Raw genomic sequence first — 21,755 nt, forward strand, 5'->3', positions numbered from 1 at the left:
ATATATATATATATTTCCTTTGTATCATTATCTACAGTACCTAGTGCTGGGCTAAATACATGGCAGTATTCAGGATAAGGTAGTAATTGCCTTGATTTCCCAACAAATATCTTACCTTTCACAAAAGTTATATTATCAGTGTGGATTAATTAACTTAAAATATTTATTAAGTGGGGGCTCTGTGCCAAGTACTGTGCTAAATATTGAGAATATAAATACAAAAGTGAGATAGTCTCTTTTCTCTAAACGCTTATCTTCCAATAGCAGGAGACAACACATATAGTGGTCAGGGAGGACTGTTTGGATCAGAGAGAAGGGGAAGGAAAGTAATAAGCATTTCTATAGATCCTACAATGCGCCAGACACTATGTTACAAATATTACATAGATTGATCCTCACAACAACCTTGTGAGCTTGCTATTAGTATCCCCATTTTACAGTTGAGTAAACTGAGGCAAATAGAGATTAAGTGACTTGCTAAAGTTGACACAGCTAGAAAGTATCTAATACTGGATTTGAACTCAGTATTCTCAACTCTAGGTCCAGAACTCAATCCACTGTGCCACCTAGATGCTATCTGGGAATTGACACTCACTCAACAAACATTTACCAAGTACCTACTATGTGCTGGGCTCTGTGCTAAAGTTAATTCACAGGGATGGTGAGTGGAGCAATACATGAATATATTGCCACTTCTTTCCAGAAACAGTGGATGTGATCAGAAGCACTGATGTGATTACTGTGCTCAGAGCAAGCAATGGAAAGTGGGGATGTGAGAGGTAGGGGAAAGAGCATATTGTGAGATAGTAAGGTAGATAAGCAAGATGATCAGGGTGGCTGGTTGGACCAGAGGTGAAGGATCATGTCAGTGATCTATGTGGTCTAGGACTGGCTAGATATCACAGGCTTAAGTGAAGTTGCCCTCCCACACTCACTAATCAGAATAACCTGCCCTAGGCAAGAATTCTAAAACAGAGTGCATTAAATCTTCCAAGGCATAATCCCCAGAGGTTTAAGTTTTTAATGCCAAGTAGATGGCAAGAAGAGAGCTGAGGTGATTGGTATATGACCATGCCAATCCCAAATACCCAAATCCCAGACAATAATGTCTCAAACACTCCACTAGGCTGAGGGATGCCTGGCTTTGACACAGCTCAGGTGACTGTTACTTGGCCCCACATAAGGCATGTAGGTGTCATTGATGCCCACATTAGCAACTGCAGAAACCTTCAGATGACTATTTTTGGTTTTAGTTTTAGTTTTAGGTTTTTGTTTTTTGTTTTTTGTTTTTTTGCTTTTTGGGTGGGACAATCAGGGTTAAATGACTTACCCATGGTCACACAGCTAGTAAGTGTTAAGTGTCTGAGGCTGGATTTGAACTGACTCCAAGACCGGAGCTCTATCCACCTAACTGCCCCCAGATGACATTTTTATTCTGCTCTGGACCTAGGGGTAGTAGAAAACCCTGACCCTTAAGCCTAAGGAATTCCTTTAGAAAAGATTTTCCCATCAATTATGAATCTGTGACCTTTCAGAGTTTAATTAATCCCTCTGTTGAGTGGGCTATGCTCCTCCATTAGGGCCTCTGGGGGGGCCAGCTCTGTTGGCAGTCATGAGGGCCAGGGCCTGGGGTTCCTGCTTTAATCTTGGCCTAGCGCGTTTGGCCTCCTCCACTGAATAAGAAACTTCTCTCTGTGGTGAAGGTCACATCCCAGTCCAGGAGTTGGGCACCCTTTGGGGGTTTCCTAATTCTTCTGACCTTTGCATAATCGACTAATCTCCCCTTTAACAGACCAGAATCATCTCCTATCCTTTTGAAATTTATTTGTGCCTTTCATCTTATTAATAAAGCTATCACATTTTTATGTTTGTGTAATCTCGTCTTGATTAACAAATACACTGAAACACAAACACACACACACACACACACACACACACACACACACACAAGTCTTTCATCCAGAATAACAAGACATATAACGTGGGGCTATGGGAAGGGGAGGTGTTAATAGGATGGAGGCAACATACATAACAGCTCTCACATTTATATAACACCATAAAGTTTACAAAGCTCTTTCTCACACACATCCGTAAAACAATTGTTACAAAAGCAACTAGCATTTATATAGAACTTTGAGGTTCACAAAATGCTTTACAAATATTATCTCGTTGTCTTCTCACAACAACCCTGTGAGGTAGGCACTATTATTATCTTCATTTTATAAATGGGGAAACTGAGGTCAAGAGCCTTTAAGTGACATGCCCAAGGTCACATAGCTAGTAAGTGTCTGAGGCAAGATTTGAACTTAGATCTTCCTGACTCCAGGTCCAGTGCTTCATCCATTGGGTCACCTAGCTTTTTCATAAGGAGTAATACAAGTCTTCTTGTCCCCATTCTATGAATGAGAAAACTTTTATATTGTGGTCTAATGGTAGATTTTGAAGCTTTACCTGGTCATACTTGAAAGAAGCATGGCTCAAAGCCCTGGGCTTAGAGTCAAAATCCTCTGAAGACCAAGGTTTCAGTCCCTATTCTGTCATTTGTTAGCTGAGTGACCTAGGATAAATCTCTTTTCTGGCCTCAAAGCCAGTTCCTCCCTTCCTCCCTTCCTCCTTTCCTTTTTCCTTTCCTTTCTCCCTTCCCTCCTTTTTCCTTTCCCTCCTTCCTTTCTTTCATCCCTCTCTCTTTTCCTCCCCCTCTCCCTTCCTTCTTCTACACCTTCCTTCCCTCCCAACTTTCCTCCTTCCCTCCCTCCTTCCTTTCTTTTTCTTCCTTCCTTCCTTCCTTCCTTCCTTCCTTCCTTCCTTCCTTCCTTCCTTCCTTCCTTCCTTCCTTCCTTCCTTCCTTCCTTCCTCCCTCCCTTCCTCATTCCCTTCCTATATAGATATAATCTTAACCTGGTACTCCCTCCCTCTCTGAGGAGAGAGAGTGGCCAGGCTTCTGGCCCCAATCCTCTGCTTCTACTTCTGGCAGGAATTAAAGTCTTCCTTGGAGAAGAGTCAAGGGACAACAGGCTAGAGATGTCTATTCTGCCTCCCTTTGAGTCACACAACAATACACCCATGCCACACGGGAAAGACAGTCTTGTGACACACATACATAAAACCATGTCTATATCTATATATCAAAACTGGATGTATACATATATGTTGGTTGTCTTTCATGCTCAAAGAAGACCAAAATGACATCACTATATTGGAGTATAGTGTGTCCAACTTGGCCGATCAGACCAATACAAGCCCAAAAGGCTCTACCGCAGGTTGGGCACAAATAGTCCATGTGAATGTTTGGAGTGGATTCTCTAAATCTGTGCATCTCACGTTTCTCTTGAGCTGCTCAAATTATGCTTTACTCATAGAGCACAGCACTTTCTTTGATGTGGACACATCATAATGGGTGACCCTTTGCCATTATCTTCCCATGTCACAAATCAATTCCAAAATTATGTATGCACATACATGTGTATATATACATGTATGTATACATATATTTCTACATGTACAGTGTAGTTTCCAGTGGAGGAAAGCCCTACCAACTCAGGGCATCAGGAATATCTCCTATAGGAAGGAAAACCTGATGTGAGGAAAGAATGCACACCAAAATGGAAAAGGGAAGAGGGAAAAGCCTATGAGAGGCACAGAATCAGAAGGCATGTCATTTTGGAGAACAGTAAATAGTTTAGACAGATTGTGAGTGGATGACACACAGTAATACTGGAGGTGTAGGCTGGAGCCAGATTGTGAAGGTCTTTGAGTATCAAACAGAGGACTTTGCATCTTCTCCTGGAGACAATAGGGAGCCACTGGAACTCTTGAGGCACAGAAGTAACACGGTCAGACTTGCGCTTTAGGAATATAAATTTGGTGGTTGTTGGGGTTGGGGTCAGGGCTTTGGAATGGAGAGGGAAAAGAGCTAAGACAAAGAGACTGGTTAAGAGGCAAATGAAATAGTCCAAGTCAGAAGAGATGAAAGTCTGAAGTAAGAGTCGTAGCCATGTTGGTGGAGACAAGAAGATGAATAGGAGAGAGGTGGAGATGGAAACACCAGCTTGGTCAAGTAATTGGATATGAGGGAGAGAGAAAAGAGAAGGATGACTGTGAGACCAGTCTTCCTCACCACCCCAATCCCGGATGACTGTCCTCAATAGAAATAGGCAAACTTAGGGTCAAAAATAGTGTCAGGGAGAAGATAATGCTTTCCATTTGGGACATATTGAATTTGCTCTGCTGATTGAGGGGGCACCCAGGTGGAAGTGTCCACCAGCTAGTTGGTGATATGGGCCCAGAGTTCAGGAGAGATAATAGGGCTGAATATGTAAATTTAGTAATTACTTCTATAGAGATAATAATTGAACCCATGGGACTTACATAAGTCACTAAGAAAGTGTAAAAAGGGAAGGACAGAGCCTTGGGGGCTCAGTGTATGGATGATCCCAAAAAGGAAACGAATGGTCAGAAAGTCTAGAGAAAAAACAGTGTCACAGAGGCCTTGGGAGGAGAGACTATTCAGGAAGAGAGAGTGGTTGACTGTCTAAAGCTGCAAAGAGGTCAAGTATAATGAGGAATCTGAAAAAGCCATTATATTTAGTGGTTGAGAGATTATTTGTGAAGAAAAAGAAAGAGTAGTTTCAGTTGATTGGCAGGGCCAGATTTTAAGAGGCTGAGTGGGAGACGAGAAATTGGAATTATAGAGTACAGATGACTCTTTTCCTAGATAAAGAGAGAGACAGAGACAGACAGAGACAGAGAGACAGAAATAAAGAGAGAGAGAACAGAGGGGGAGAGAGAGACAGAATGGAGAGAGGGAGAGAGGAAGAGAGAGAAGGGAAGGAAGAGATGATAGATAGATAGATAAATGGATAGATAGATAGCATTTATTAAACACTACTTCCAGATACAATGCTAAGCACTGGGAATGAAAACAGTCCCTATATTCAAAGAACTTTCATTCTAATGAGGTAAATTGCATGTAAATAACTAAGTAGTTATATACATATATGTATATATATATGTACACATGTATACACAGGTGTGTGTTTACATGTATGTTTGCATATACGTATACATACATGTAACATACATACATATCTCAGAGTGAATAAATGGCATTCTGAGAGAGGAAGGTATTAGCATCTGGAGGGAACCTGAAAAGTTTTCTTGAAGTAGATGGGGCTTGAGCTGAGTCTTGGAGGAAGTGAGAGAAACTTGGAGAGGATTTAGCATTCTAGGTGGGGTGTTAGAGGTGAGGGGTGAATGGGTGGCTGGGGATGGCTAGTGGAAAGGAGATGGGAGATGAAGTTTTGTGTTTGAGAAACAGCAAGGAGGCCAGTATTTCTGAAATATAGAATACGTGGAGGAGAGCAAAGCATAATGTAATGTGAATAATGGATAGTTTCATTCAATGGGTCCACTTAAGTATAAGCCTTCCAAATGTAAATTCACAATAAAAAGTGTGGCATTATTAAAGTAAGCTATAGTCAAAATTCATGCTGTGAAGGGGCTTCACACCTTTCACCTAAGTGTGTCAAATACCCCCCGCTTCTCTCAGGGTTTGACTCACTTCTCTGAGAAGCATAAGACAGAAGTGAGAAAGGAAGTACTTATAAAACAAGAGGGAGTTTGTCCATTATGGAGCAAGCATTCCAGAGAGCACAGTGGAGAGGGCTGGCCCATCTGAATGGGACCTGGTTAAGGAAGTGGGAGTGGGGGAAAGTAGAGCTGAAGTGGATAGATGTGTAGCAGTGAGCTGGGATTGGAGAATGAGTTTTATACATTGGTGCCTGGGAAGCTCAGAATCACTAGGGTGGAGGGAATGTAAGGGGTTAGGAGTGTGAGAAACATTGAGGGGTGAGTCTAGGTAGAGAATCAGTGGTTGGAGAGCAATATATTAAAGGGTGTATATTACAGATCCTCTCTCAAGGTTTAAACTGGTGGCAGATGGTGATGCTATGTTAGGCCCTGAGACACCTGCCTCAGAGCAGGTAGAAGAATCAGAGCCTGGTCAGGAGGCTAGGATCCCTTACTTCCCTAAGAGAAAACCCTGGGGAGGAGTTGCAAGGGTTTCCACTCCCAGAGGCCAGATGGCCTCACTGACATAGAAGATGGTCAATGAATTGTAGATACCATAGTTTGAGGAGACAGCAGGTTCAGGTAAATTTTTTTTAAAGGTAAGGCTATATAGAGGTATATTTGTAGGCAGCAGGGAAGAAGCCTGTGGAGAAGGAGGTATTAAAAATAAAAAACAGGGCATTATGGGAGGGAGAGAGGGGGCAAGCTCCCTGAAAAATGAGAGAGGACAGGATCAAAGGCACAAGTAGAAGGGTTAGCTGCAGGGGAAAAAAGGCTCTACTTTTGCCTCAGAGATGAGCAAAGGAGAAATAATATAGATGTGGAAAAGTAGAGAAGAAACAGGACTCTTGTTGTTGTTTTCTATTTTTTTTTTATTAGCACATGAATCCCCAGCTGAGCAGGAAAGAGAAGATGTGGCATAAGGTCTTGAGGACAGAAAAGAAAGCTTGACTCTCAACTGCTGAAAGCTTTCTATCTCAGGCTACCATCCATCCCTTCTGTATATGTCTTTTATCTGCCTATTGATAGTAGTACAGGTTATCTTCCTTGTTAGATTGTAAGTTCTTTGAAGGCAGGAGCTGTTCTTGCCTTTGTATGCTCAGCATTCAAGTCCAGTGCCTGGCACATAAGTTCTTAATAAATGCTTGTCAATTGATGGATGGATGGGGACATATGATAGTCAGTCAAGGAAGAATAAAAGAATTGTGGGCAGTATTGAGGAACCAGTTACAATTAGGTAGCAATGATTTGTAGCAGATCAAGTTTTTGATTGCATCATTCAGTAGCTCTCAAGCAAAGAAGGGGATGGGGTGTGTGTGTGTGTGTGTGTGTGTGTGTGTGTGTGCGCGCGCGCGTGCGTGCATGCATGAGTGCACGTGTGAACCCAGGACTGGGGTTCGTTGGGGGCAATATGACAAGGAGTCAGGGGATTCAAGGGTGGAAGATACTGGATAATTAAACTGGCCAAGCCTAGAAAGTGAAGAAAGCAAGGCCAGAATGAGTGATAGAATGGCAGAACAGGGTGGGGAGGAGGACTGGAAGTTGAAGAACATAAGAAGCGAGACACAGGAAAAAGATGAAAGGACAAGAGACCAAGATGCAGTGAGGAAATTTACAATGCAGGTCATGGAATGTCGTGATTGATGGTAAGATCTACAATATAACCATCTCTCTGGGAGAGCAAAGAGGCAGGTCATGGAGTTGAGAAAGCTGGTGGACTGGGAACACACAAGTCCACGAGCACAAAAGCAGGGGTTGGTGTTGAAGGAAAGTCTGTGCGCTAGGACTAGGCACCTCCCAGTAATTTCATAAAAGCTGTGGAAGGGAAAAGGAAAGGCTATAATAGATGAGTAGATGCTGAGCAGATATGTCATGATCTTGACTGAGTAGGGTTACCTGGTCTTCTCAAAGGAGATGAGTTTTGAGCTATGTTTGGGAAGCGAAAGACAGTGGTGAACAGAGGAGCTGGGTAGGTGTCCCAGGTTCCCTGAGCTTTACCTGTAGGTTGCCTGAAGTTACCGAAACACATCTTGGTAGCCAGTCCCTGGGTCTACATAGGAAATTGAAATGATTTTCAATGGAAACAGCTGACTTCCTTTTGTTGTGCTGTTTGGCTTAGTTCCGTCCAATGAATAATAACATACACACATATGCCCTCCCTCCAGGTAAGCAAATCTGTGAGGAAAATTATAGGTTTTTACCAATTTTCATGCACAAGTCACAGAGAATTGGAGATAGTACAAGATGGTGGATTCAACCTGCCACCTGCTGGGACTTGGGGTACTTGTGATGACATCCATTTCTCAGCCCCTCCTCCCTTATCATCTCATCTTCCCTCTCCATGGAGGTACTTTCTTTGGCACCTGGACCGCGTTTCTTTTTGATATTTTGTCCTTTGATTCTGCACCATCTTTGCTGCCTTCCCATCTACAACTCCCCCAAGTAATAACTCCATTTCCATCTTTCCTCTTTTGACACCAGTCCTCATTCTTCTGATCCTCCTGTCTCCCCTTTTTCCTGGGATGAGAGTGCAGTGAGGAGCCCAGAGGATCAATAAATTTTGACATCTAGATGCCATAGATCTCTCTTCACTGGAAGAGTTGATGAATCACATGCCCGGTGCTAAAAAGATGAATCCTAGTTTGAGGCCTCCAGAAGCCCTGAGAACAGTTCTGGATTATATGTGAAAGTACTACTTGGGGCCAGCCATGCACCTAGACAAAGGGAAGCAGGGAGCCTCAGTCCCTCTCTTCATAGGCTAAGAATTTCCACTTTTATATCCCTAGTGTGAATAGGCATGGGACTCCTGCCCCACTTAACTCAAAGCCTAGGGAAAAGTGACTGCTGAGGGTTTGGAAGGTGTAGCCACAAGGAGCAAGAGGGAAGCTGCGAATCCTCAGTGTCTCATAAGAACCAAGACCAGGCAGAAAATCATAGAATCCTAGGCACAGAGATGGAAGTCTGCAAAGTCACCTTGTCCAACTCCCTTATTTTGCAGATAAGGAAACTGAGGCCCACAAATGTTAAGTGACTAACCCAAGGTCATGCAGGTAGAAAGTAGCAGAGCTTGAGGACCAAGTCAGGTTCTCTAGCTTCAAGTCCAACAGTACTTCCTTCATGGGGAAAAACGTAGACAAGAAAATCCCATCATTTCATGATTTTCTTTAAAGAGAAAAGCAGCCTGAGAGTGGGACTCAGAGTCCCAAAGATCTGGGTTCAAATTCTGCCTGTGACACCAACTGGTTATTTGACCCTGGGTATGTCATTTAACCTCTAAGAGCCACGAGCAACTGTCTAAGATTATAAATTGCAAATCTCAAGTGGTAAAGGAACTTTTGTTACTAGAAAGGATTTGTTTATACCAATGAAATCAGAGCTCTGCAGCTTCTCTCTGAGGAGGATCCAAGGAGAAGAGGTTGGAAATGTCCATTCTTTCCTTCCTGCAACACACAAGGATAGCATCCTCACCTCACTATACACATGGAGCCCGACTTCACTGCTCTTTCCTTACACAGACAATTAATAAATGTTTATTTGATGAATGGAAGAAGGATGGAAGCAGGAATTTGTTAAGTACTTATAACTACACAAGTTTTCCCAATAAACACAGGACAAAGATGTTCCCTCTTTCCACTGTTGTTTAACAATTATTGAAATGGTAGTGATAGCAACAAAAGAAAGAAAACAAAGACATTAACACTAGCAAAGAATGGACAAAATTATCCCCATGTGTAGATGACATGATGGTTTACTTAGAAAACCTCAAAGAAGCAGTAAAATAATTGAGATAATCAATTGTCTCAGTAAAGAAGCAGGATTCAAAATAAATCCACAAAAAATTACAAGATAACAAATCTAAGAACTAGCAGAAAGGGAAATTCCATTTAAAATAACTACAAAATATATAAAATATCTGGGAGTCAGTCTATTATGACATCTAAATCCAATCTCAAAATGTTCTTTCGAGAAATATAGAAGGTCAACATTTTCTAATGGCCCCTAGGTCACTCTCCCTTATTGTTCAAGGTGTTCAGTACCTGGCTCACTGTCTACCTCTCTTTCTCAACTCCTGCAGTTATACTTGGTGACTCCAATATTCACGTTGATGCTCGCAGTGCCTGGACTGTAGTCGGGTAGTTAATAAATGCTTGTTGATCAATTGGCAATTGGAGGAATGTTCATTGCTCATGGTTGAGCCAGATAAATATAATAAAAAAAATGATGATACGGGTTAAATTAATTTACAGATTTAGTGCTCTGACAGTCAAATTTCAAGTTTCACCTCTCATTCAGCAAAATGGCAAAGATGACAAAAGATGCAAATAATCCATAATTGTAGTGCTACAGGAACAGAGACACTCTGATACACTTTAGGTGGAACTGGGTAGCTAAAAGCTTTGAAGCAGGTGGGGGGAAAAGTGACTAGAATGTCCATGCCCTTTAACTCAAAGATCCTACTGCGAGGCATGTGCTCAGAGTAGAGCAAAGATAGAAAGTTCCCATATTCACAAAATCATTCATGAAAACACTGTTGTGGCGGTAAGAAGGGGGAAACAAAGTAGGTGATTAGTGACTAGGAAATACCTAAACAATTGTGGCATACGAACATATGGAATATTATTGTTCCGTAAGAAACAAAAAATAGGAAGAATTCAGAGAAGCATGAAAAGACATGCGAACTGGTCCATAGTGAAGTGGGCAGAACCAGTAAAAACAACATTCACATCAACTACAACAATGTAAACAAAGGACAAAAACACCAAACTGTAATTTCAATGAGTGTGTTTGGCTCTAGAGAGGAATCGAGAAAATATATCTCTTTCCTCTGAAGTACTGAGGTAGGGAATCTTGTTGTGGAATATTGGACATGTTGCCAGACTCTGATGATGTTTTTTTTTCAGTTTTGCTAATGTTATTTTTTTTTCTTCCTTTTTCTTATTTAATCTTTGTTGCAAGGGATGGTCCACTGGGTAGCAGTGTAGGGAGGAATATATTCAGAAATTAATGTAGTATGAAAACAAAAGGCATCAAGAAATCTAAGAGTAAAAATTAAATAAATAATAAAAGAAGAAATAATAAAATCTAGAGAGATTTTTTTTTTGGTAAATAAAGAAATATGAAGGCAGGGAGGTCACTTTTCAGCTAGGAGCATGTAATCAAGGACAGCTTCATGGAGAAGATAGTACCTGAGCACCAAAGATAAAGGATTTCCACTGGTCAAGTTGTGGAGTATGCCAGGCTTGGAGGGTGGCCTGCTGAGGATAAGCAGAGGCGGGAGAGAGCAGGATAAGATCAAGAGACAGTTGGGAGTCTAGCCTGGCTGAAGTGTTGTGTGTCAAATGTAATAATGGATGTGAATGCTCTTTGTAGCCATAACTTGCTATGTGAATATGAACTGTCATTATTCTTCCCACAGAATGTCTGCTGTTTTCTCTCTTGTCCTTATCTTCTGCTTTCCCTAGCTCTGTTCCCTAAGCCCATTAAATATTGTTTCCTGGTTTTGCAGACCTAGGACTCAAGTCACCATTTTCAGCATAATTGGGGCTGTGGTTGGAAGGTGATATTAAGAAAATTTGGGAGGCAAAGAGAGCAAATAAGAGGAAAGTGATCCATAGGTACAAAAATATTTTAAGCAGCTTTTTGTCTGTACAGGCAAAGAACTGGGAACTAAGGAGGTGGCTGAACAAATTATTGTATATAAATGTAATGGGATACCATTATGCTATAAGAAATAATAAAAGGGACATTTCAAAGCAACTTAGGAAAATTTGTACGAACTACTATGGAGTGAAGTGATCAGAACCAGGAGAACAATTTATACAATAACAACATAAAGACAAACAACTTGGAAAGACTTAAGAATTCTGATCAATCCAATGACCAATCACAATTCCAGAGAACTCACAATGAAATATGTTCCCTACCTCCTGCTGGGTGATGGACTCAGGGTGTAGATTGAGACATCATTTTTGGACATGGCCAATGTGGCAATTTGTTTTCCTTGACTATGCATATTTGTTACAAGGGTTTTGTCTTTCTTTTTCAGTGGAGGGTGGATAGAGAGAGAATAAATACTTGTTAATTTGGAAAAAAATAAATAAAACATTTGAAAAAAAAAGACTTGGGAGGGAAACAGCAGAAGGGAGAGAGAGGGGTGCCACACATTCCCCATTAACAGTGCTAATTGCTCAGTAATGCCTTTGTGTCATTACCAGAAATGTATCTGGGAAAACAGTCAGATGCCCCAGCAGACGCTCATTCTTTGCACAGAGATACTCGCCTGACATTTCAGAACAAATGAGCAATTTCTTCTCGTGCAGGGAAACTTTTCAAGATCAAAAACTGGGCTCTAATTTGGTCGATTGAGAGCTTCATGGGGGAGGGGTTTTAGTGGCTCGGCATCCTTCCTCCCTGCTTCCTCCAGCTTTGGCATCTTCAGATCACAAGTTCTTAGAGGGAGGCAATGTCTTCTAACTCCTTTGAACAACAGCTGCCATTTGTTATATGTTCCTTATCTCTTAATATCTCACAAAAGCCTTGGGAGGGAGGGGGGCCAGAAATGAGTGTCCCTTTTTACAGACGAGAAAACGGAGGCTCAGAGAGTTAAAGTAATGTCTAAGATCAGAACAGTGTTATTGGGCTAGGGAAGCCGGGGCAAATCTATGTGTTGTAGTGAAAAGAACTCTGAACCTGGAGGCAAGGGGTCTGAGTTTCAGTCCTGGTTTTGCCACTTACTCCTACGGTATTGGGTAAGTCAAGCTTGCTTTGTAGGCCTCAGTTTCCCCATCTAGAAACCTGATATATCAAACTACTAGGTGATCTCTAAAATCTCTTTGAACTCTAAATCTTATGATCTAAAGGGCAACAAACCGAAGCTCTGGGCAATATATCCCAAAGTTACCCCAGCCTCTCTTATATTTCGAGGTGCCTGCAGGCAGCACATGAAGGAGAGGCAGAGTATCTGGGCTGATGTTGCAGGCTGGCTCATTAAATTGTGGTTGCACAGCTGATTATACCAGAATGGAGAGAGGAAGAGGAAAGCTCCCCATAGCAGAGCAGAATAGCTCCGGTAGCCAGGGGGCTGGATTTCTTGAGTGGCTTTCTTTTTGGTGATTTGTATTCCTCTGGATCATGGGCTGAGATTTATAGCAAGCTACCTGAGGCTTGGGGCACAGTGACCACTGAAGGGTTTCAGAGGAATAGTAAAAACAATAATAATAAACATCAATCACAACAACTACAATAACAACAATTTTGGCAATGGTAGCATTGAGTTGGAGTCTGGGTGCCTGGATTCAAATCCAGCCTCAGATACTTACTAGTTGAGTGACCTTGGGCAAGTCACTTAACCTTTGCCTGCCTCAGTCTACTCATCTATAAAAGGAGAATTCAACTGCATGGTATAATCCATCTGAGTGGACTCAGAGTCAGAGTACTCATGCTCGAATACTGACTTTGCTGCTTGCCACCCATGAGATTTGGGGAAAGTGACAATCTCTTTGGACCTCAGCTCCCTTCTTTCTAAAATCACTGGGTTGAACTAGAAAACCTCAAAGATTCCTTGTAACTTTAATTTTGTGATACCCACACTACTATCCTTACACAATCATTATATAGTACTTTTCAAGCTTGAAAACACTATGCTTGTATCATCATCATCATCATCATTATTATTATTGTGATAATAGCTCATATTTATGTAGCCCTTTAGGGCTAAAAAAGTGTTCTCCTCACAACAGTTCTTTGAGCTAGAAAGGGAAGAAGAAAAGCATTTGTATAGGGCCTACTATGAGTCAGATTCTGTCCTAAGCACTTTACAGATAATATCTCATTTAATCCTCGCAAGAACCTGAGAGATAGGTGCTGTTATTATCCCTATTTCATTCACAGTTGAGGAAAATGAGGCAGACAGAGGTTAAGTGTCTTGCCCAGGGTCACACAGCTGATAAGTAGCTGTGGCTGGATTTGAACTCAGGTCTTCTTGACTGCAAGGACCAGCGTTCTATCCACTGTGACACCTACGTACTAGATCACATAAACATTCTCATGCCCATTTTATGACTGGCATCTATATAGCACTTTAAGATTGATTGCTATTTTTTTAAATTAGACTTGTAATTTCACTGGTGTAGGGGACCTTTTAGTAGAAATTTCCCCTACCAGTGCAGGCAGTCACATCTGTATAACTAATAATCTTAGAGAAGTGTCTAGGGGGGACAAAGTGACTAACACCAGGTTACACAGACAGTATATGGTCAGATTTCAACCCAGGTCTTCTTGGTGCTGAGGCCAGCTCTCTATCTACTATGCCATGGTGCCTTTTAAGATTTACCATGCATTTTAACTCATACTATAGGTATTATTATCTCCATTTTATACATGAGGAAACTGAGACTCAGAGAGGTTAATCGACTTGCCCATGGTCACACAGCTTGCAAAGTGTCTGAGGAAGGATTTGGATCCAGGTTTTCCTGATTCCAAGTTCAGCACTTTTCCCACTATACAATACTAAGGAAACTGAGGCTTAAAGGTTGAATCACTTGTTCAAAGTGATACAGCTAAGGGAGTAATAAGGAAGGTTCAAAAGAAGAACTCTGACTCAAAGATCAGTACCCTTTCATTACATCATTGCCTCCTATGAATATGTGTGGCTAGGCCACAGACAACAACATTCATTAGAGTACCAGAGCTTTCCCCCTATTGTGGAGTGTTCCTTTATTGAATATCATGGGGTCCTTTCAGTCAAAGATGATCAGTCCATGGTAGACAGATAGATGGCTGCTTAGTGGCAGAATCAGGATTAGAACCCAAGCTTTTGATTCCTGATCCAAGGCTCTTTATATTACACCATACTCTCTCTTCTATGCCAATGTGCCTTCCCAAAGCACCTAGAGTAGTGCAGTGACCACTCAACAAAAGATGGTGGAATGAATGAGGACTGTGGTTTCCCTATGTCACCAAGCTCATGTGCCAGCTTACCCTATCAGACTCTGCTCCGATCTGTTCAATATCTCTCTCACAAGCCTTTCTTATCCCTGCCTTAGGTGCTTGGCAAAGGCTGTTCTCACAAACCAGAATGGATGTCCTTCCTCCTCTTGGTATCATAGAACCTCAAAATGACAGAGCTGGAAGAGATCTTAGCAGTAATCTAGCTCCTCATTCTACATTCAAGAAGACAGGCTAGAAGAAATTAGTTGAGTTACCCATGATTTTGTAGCTACCTAGGTGACAGCCAAGACAATAACCTTACTCCAGTTTCTGTGAAGAGGGAGTGCTATGGAGTATAGGTGTTAAAAGTAGAAGATAGAAAAGATTAGAAGCATTTAGACATTGAAATGTGAATGATATCTAACAATGGCAATTGAAGTCCTGGTATAATCATCCCATCTAACCCTACTCCCCACTCCTGGATCACACCCTTGTCATGGAACAGAGACTCAATGAAACTGTTAGCTATGCCACACAGGGTTACCCAAGACAGACAGGTGATAGTAGAATTCTAAAAAACGGTGACCCACTGAAAATGGAAATGCCATTATAGTATCTTTGCCAAGAAAACCCCATGGACAACATTAAAATGATAAAAGATATGACACAGAAAGATGAGTCCTTTAGGTCGGAAACTGTCCAATACATTATTGGGGAAGAGCAGAGGACAACTATGAGTAGGTCCAGAAAGAATCAAGCAGGTGGGCTAAAGTCAAAAGGAAGCTCAGCCACAGAGCTGTCTGGTGATGAAAGGAAAGTCTGATGTTGTAAAGATCTATATTGCCTAAGAACCTAGAATGTAAGCTCTGTGAACCAAAGTAAGTTAGATGTGGTTAAACAAGGATGGAAGGATTAAATAAACATCAACATCTTGTGTGTCATGAACTCACATGGATGTGAATGGGTGAATTTAATTCAGGTGATCGCTACATACACTACTGAGGGCAAGAATCCCTTAGAAGCAATGGAGTAGCCCTCATAGTCAATAAAAGAGTGAGAAGAGCAGTAGTGGAGTATGATCTCAAAAATGTCCAAATGATATTTGTTTGAATCCAAGTCAACCCATTCAACATCACAGTAATACAAGTCTATGCTCCAACCACTGATGCTGAAGAGGCCAAAGTTGTTCAGTTCTCTGAAGACCAGCAACATCTTTTAGAAATAAAATCCAAGAAAGAAATGTCATATCACATTCATCATAGGGGATTGGAATGCTAAAGTAGGAAATCAAAATGTAATTAGAATAACAGGTAAGTTTGGTCTTAGAGCACAAAATGAAGCAGTGTTGTCAAGATAACTCACTGGATATACTAAACACTTCTTTTAACAACAACCCAAAAGGTGACTCTACAGATGGACATCACCAGATGGTCAATATTGAAATCAGATTGATTACATACTTTGCAGCCAAAGGTGGAGAAGCTTGATACAGTCAATTAAAATAATACCCGGAGCTGACTGTGGCTCTGATCGTGAGCTTAACATTGCAAAATTAAGACTTAAAGAAAGTAAGGAAAACCATCAAACTGTATAAGTATGATTGAAATGCATCCCTTATGAATATGAAGTGGAAGTGATGAATAGATTTAAGGGATTAGATCTAGTAGGTAGAGTGCCTAGAGAACTATGGACAGAGGTTCACAATATTGTACAAAAGACAGAAACAAAAAACAAATCCCAAAGAAAAAGAAGAGCAAGAAAGTAAAATGGCTCTCTGATGAGGCTTCATAAATAGCTGAGGAAAGAGAATGAGAAAGGCAAAAGAAAAAAGGAAAGATATACCCAACTGAATGCAGAGTTCCAGAGAATAGCAAGAAGAGATAAGGTTTTATTTTTTTTTTTAGAAGAAGGTTTTCTTAAATGAGCAATGAGAAGAAATAGAAGAAAACAATAGAATTGATGGAATCCTAATAAAGCTGCCCCCCAGACCCAGTATTCTAACTTTTTTTTGGGCCTCACTGAATAGTAGACATGTTCTGATTTGACCACACAATCTGGCTTTAACCACATCACAGGCCTCCAGACCCAACACCCCTAATATGCCTCATTAGAACAATAGACGTGTCCATGTGATGGAATCATAGCCATTGCCCCAGCCACTGCCCCAGCTAGCTATTGCCCCCAGACCCAATAGTCTTACTTTGTTTTGGGCCTCATAGAAACAGCAGGTGTGTCCATGCACTCAACCACAACCACGTCCATATAATCTCAGACAGGGCCACAATAGCCAGCCATTGAGAAAGCAGCACTTCCAGGATGCCTGAGCAGGATGTGGACCCTAAAACAACAGAAGGGACTTTCCTTAAATAGGCACCTGTGCAGTAATAGCAAAAGCTGTCCTTTAGGTGAACTTATGACATAGAGAGGCTTATTACAATATCATTATCATACATACATGCCCGCCCAGTGGGTTTTTCTGTATACATTGTAGGAAATATCATGTGTAGTTCCACTGAGGCTGGGACTCATCCTCTACTGCCTAATCCCTTGTCAAATCACTCCTGCCTTTTAAATATTCATACATTATTCATATTTTCTATTGTGTAATCAGCATCAAATACCCTATAAAAAATCCCCATCTTGCTCTGATAAGCTGCTGATTCCTTCTTGGAACTCAGCCTGCTTCCTAAGAAGTGTAATTCTCAATAAATATCTTTCCTTGGGTTGGAGATGATCTGAGTCTATGAATTCTTTTGAGATAACACCACAACACATCATGAAACTACAATAGAATGGAAAAGATAAAAGATCTCTTCAAGAAAATTAGAGATATTAAGAGAAAATTTCATGCAAAAATGGGTATGACAAAACACAAAAATGGTAGGAACTTAATGAAAGTAGAAGAAAGTAAGACGAGGTGGCAAGACTATACAGAACAACTATACAGGAAAGATCTAAACATCATTGATAACCACAATGGTGTGGTTACTGATCTAGAGCTAGACATCCTGGAGAATGAAATCAAGTGGGCCTTAGGAAGCATCGTCAACAGTAAGGTGAGTGAAGGTGACAGAATTCCAGTGGAGCTATTTAAAATCCTAAAAGATGATGCTGTTAAAGTGCTGCACTCAATATGCCTGCAAATATGGAAAACTCAACAGTGGCCCCCAGATTGGAAAAGATCAGTTTATATCCCAGTCCTAAAGAACGGCAATGCCAAGGAACATTCTAATTGCTAAACAACTGCATTCATTGCACATGCTGGCAAGGTTATGCTTAAGATTCTGCAATCTAGGCTTCACCAGTATATGAACTGAGAATTACCAGAAGGGCAGGCTGGTTTTCAAAGAGTCAGAGGAACTAAAGACCAAATTGCTAACATTTGCTAGATTATGGAGAAAGCAAGAGAGTTCCAGAAAAACATCTACATCTGCTTTATTGACTATACTAAAGCCTTTGACTGTGTGGATCACAATAACATGTAACAAATTCTTGAAGTTGGGAGTGCTAGATCGTCTTACTCGTCTCCTGAGGAACCTGTATGCAGATCAGGAAGCAATAGTTAGAACTGAACCTGGAACAACTGATTGGTTTAGATTGGGAAAGGAGTATGACAAGGCTGTATATTGTCACCTTATTTATTTAACCTATATGTAGAGTACATCATGTGAAATGCCAGGCTGGATTGCCTGGCAGATTGCCAAGAGAAATATCAACAGTCTCAGATGTATAGACAATATATATTGGTGACAGAAAGTGAAGAAGAACTAAGCCTTTTGATGAGGGTGAAAGAGAAGAGTATAAAGCTGGCTTGAAGTTTAACATAAAAAAAAAATTAAGATACTGGCAACTGGTCCCATCACTTTCTGGCAATTAGAGGGAAAAGAAATGAAAGCAGTATTAGATTTTATATTCTTGGGCTCAAAGATCACTGCAGATGGTGACTGCAGCCATGAAATTAAAAGATACTTGCTCCTTGGAGGGAAAGCTATGATCTGGACAGCATACTAAAAAATAGAGACATCACCTTGCTGACAAAGGTGTGTATAATCAAAGCTATGGTTTTTCCAATGGCAATATATGACTGTGAGAAAAAAGGCCAAGGTCTCCCACTGCATCTTGGGCCATCTCCAATTGTCCTGATCTATATCTGGCCACTGGACCCAGATGGCTCTGGAGGAGAAAGTGAGGCTGATGACTTTGCACAGCCCTCCCTCACTGTAATCCATTTCACTTGCATATCATGGCACCATCTTCCTGATGTCATAGTCCTCTTGGAGAATGAAGGACAAACCACAACCACAATAGCTGTAAAAGTCAGACCATAAAGAAAGCTGAGGGCTTCAGAATCAATGCTTTCAAACTGTGGTGCTGGAGAAGATTTCAAGAGTTCCTTGGACAGCAAGGAAATTAAATCAGTCAATACTTAAAGAAATTAATTCAGGCTATTCATTGGAAAGACAAATACTGAATCTGAAGCTTAAATACTCTGGCCACAAAATGAGAAGACAGGACTCATTGAAAAGACTGGAAAGACTGAAGGCAAAAGGAGGAGATGGCAGTGGATGAGATGGATAGATAGTGTCATGAAAGCAACAAACATGAGCTTGGACAGACTTTGGGAGATAGTGGAGGAAAAAAGGTCCTGGAATGCTGTGATCCATGGGGTCAGGAAGAGTCAGACATGACTAAATTAATGAACAACAAATAGTCCTACTGTACTGAAATCTAGATTCTAGGGGAAACAGGTAACAAACAGTAGGAAATGCCACATGAAGGCTGTAAAAATAACAATATGTCAAGGACCCGGAATGGAAGAAAGATCAATGAAGGAACCATCAGAGTGGAGCTTCCAGACAAGCAGTAATGAAGAAGCAGAAAATTGAAGTGGAGTGAACCCTGAGTTTTTCCCCTTGCTAACACCAGGGTAGTACTATAAGTCATAAGGAATGTATATGTCCCATGAGGGAAGAATGATCTACAGAAAGTGGGGGTGTCTTATGATTCTCTATGGACCCAGAAATATGTCCTCACCCCTATCTTGCACTTTACTCCAGGTAGTATTATGTCATTGGAACACATAAGTCCCTTGGGGGGAAATGGTCCAATGTAAAAGTCCACTTGACTCTCTTGTGTTCAAATGTATATTGTTTCTGTGACCTTTATGGTATAAATAAAATTGTTCTCTATTTTGAAGCTTGTGAGTCTAAGTGCTTTTAAGGGAACTCATGATCACCCTTATTAAAGTTCTCAAGTTCTACCAGTTGGGAAAAACTATATATGTGTGTACATAGATATTCATATTTATAAATAAATTTGTAACATATATATGTATATTTATAAATATCACATATTTATCATATCAAATATAATATAACATGTATTATTTAATATATCAAATAAAATGTTCTGTTATTTATATATCCATTTCTGTCTATATATATATATATCTACAGAATATACATACAAATACAAACATATACATACACATACACATATACATATATATACATATACATATACATATACATGTACATGTACATGTACATGTACATGTACATATACATATACATATACATATACATATACATATACATATACATATACATATACATATACATATACATATACATATACATGTATAATGTACTCAGGCCCTTTGTGTCAAAAGGGAGCCTCTGAAACTAGGGCTATATTGCATTCTTCTAGTTTGCTCATTTATTTATTTAATACATGTCAACTCCCCAGACCATTAATTCATTTATGTTATACAGGACAAAAGTCACATATTCTATTTCTTTCAGTCCCTGACCCAGGGTTCTGCACACCAGACATGCTCAATCAATACTTTTGATTGACTATTCCATAATCCTTTAGTCCATCTCAAAGTCAGTGGATTTGGAACTCAGGGAACTTGTGTCTCATGCAAAAGAAGTTTGGGGATTGGGTGGTGAGAAGTCATTTGTTCTTCACCCTTGAACAATCAGGAATGATTGATTGGCTAGATAGATTTGCTCTTTCCAGGGGACCCAGCTCTCCTTTACCTCCAGGGTCCATTAGGCCACCAATCAAAAGCCTGCTTCATCAAAGCTGCCTGAATTCTGTTGAAATCAAAGATTAAGACTTCCTCAGTTTGACAGGGCCTTTCCAGGTTTGTCACTTTAATTAGCTCTGGCATTTTATCTGGTTTATTTTCATTAGCAGACCAGCCAGAGTCCTGACATTGCAAACTCTCTCCCTGCTCCTTAGGGAAAATTCCAGTCTTTGAGGCCTTGTTCTTACAAGAATCTCATCTTGGCCCTTTCCAGGAAACTGGTTACATTGACGATGTGAAGCAGCCCAGAGATACCAGCCCCAACTCACCACTCTACCCTCTAGGACTTCAGTCCAACAGGAGAAGACTCATTCAAGAATAAGGTCACCATGTGTCTTCTTTCTCTGAACTACAGGACCCCTTGGATCTAGCTACCAGTCTTCTTTCACATGAATGGTGTCATCCATATCTGAGATTAAGACAGGTTATATAATATACTGGAAAGAGTACAGGATTCAGAGGCAGAAGATCTGTGTTTGAATGTTGGCACTTACAAAGTATACTTTGAGAATCCTGAAATCTATATTTAAGTCCTGACTTGGCCAGTTTCTAGCTTTGTCTCATGGAACAAGTCACTTCTCCCTTCTTATCTGTAAAATGGGAATATCAACCTCTCTTACCTCAGTTTTCTAACCTATAAGATAGGGACAATAATTTATTTCACTATCTGCCACATAGGGATATTATGAGAATCACATGAGAAAATAAATGTAAAGTGATTTGGAACTATGAAATACTATATAGATGTGAGCTCTCAAAAAAACTCAAATAAACAAATCAATTCAAATCAAGGGAATGGCCAGAGTCAAGGCCAGCCGCAGGCAAGACTATGATGTATGTGAAACTTGTCTTCTGATCCTTTCTCATTGTTCCCCGAGGAAGGCTCTGCCTCTCCAGGCTGTGGCTGGCCTGGCAAGAGACCAAAACCTCAGAGGATTCAGATCTCATCTGAATTGAAGAACTGGGGAATGACAGGCAAATGTGATTCAGTGTGGGTTGAGAACTGGGGACCCTTCATGGAAAAGAGCCAGAGCTAGATTCCCCAGGCTAACTCTGTGACCTTTTAAGTATCCTTTGTAATTTGTCTAGAGGTGAGAGGGGTCCCTGGAAACTCCACTTTGAGGGCTAGATTATGGGAATTTGCTAAGTCTACTTTGTAGTAGGC

Source organism: Phascolarctos cinereus, unplaced genomic scaffold (genome assembly GCF_003287225.1).
Source record: "Phascolarctos cinereus isolate Bilbo 61053 unplaced genomic scaffold, phaCin_HiC Scaffold_5;HRSCAF=322, whole genome shotgun sequence".
Taxonomy (NCBI): domain Eukaryota; kingdom Metazoa; phylum Chordata; class Mammalia; order Diprotodontia; family Phascolarctidae; genus Phascolarctos; species Phascolarctos cinereus.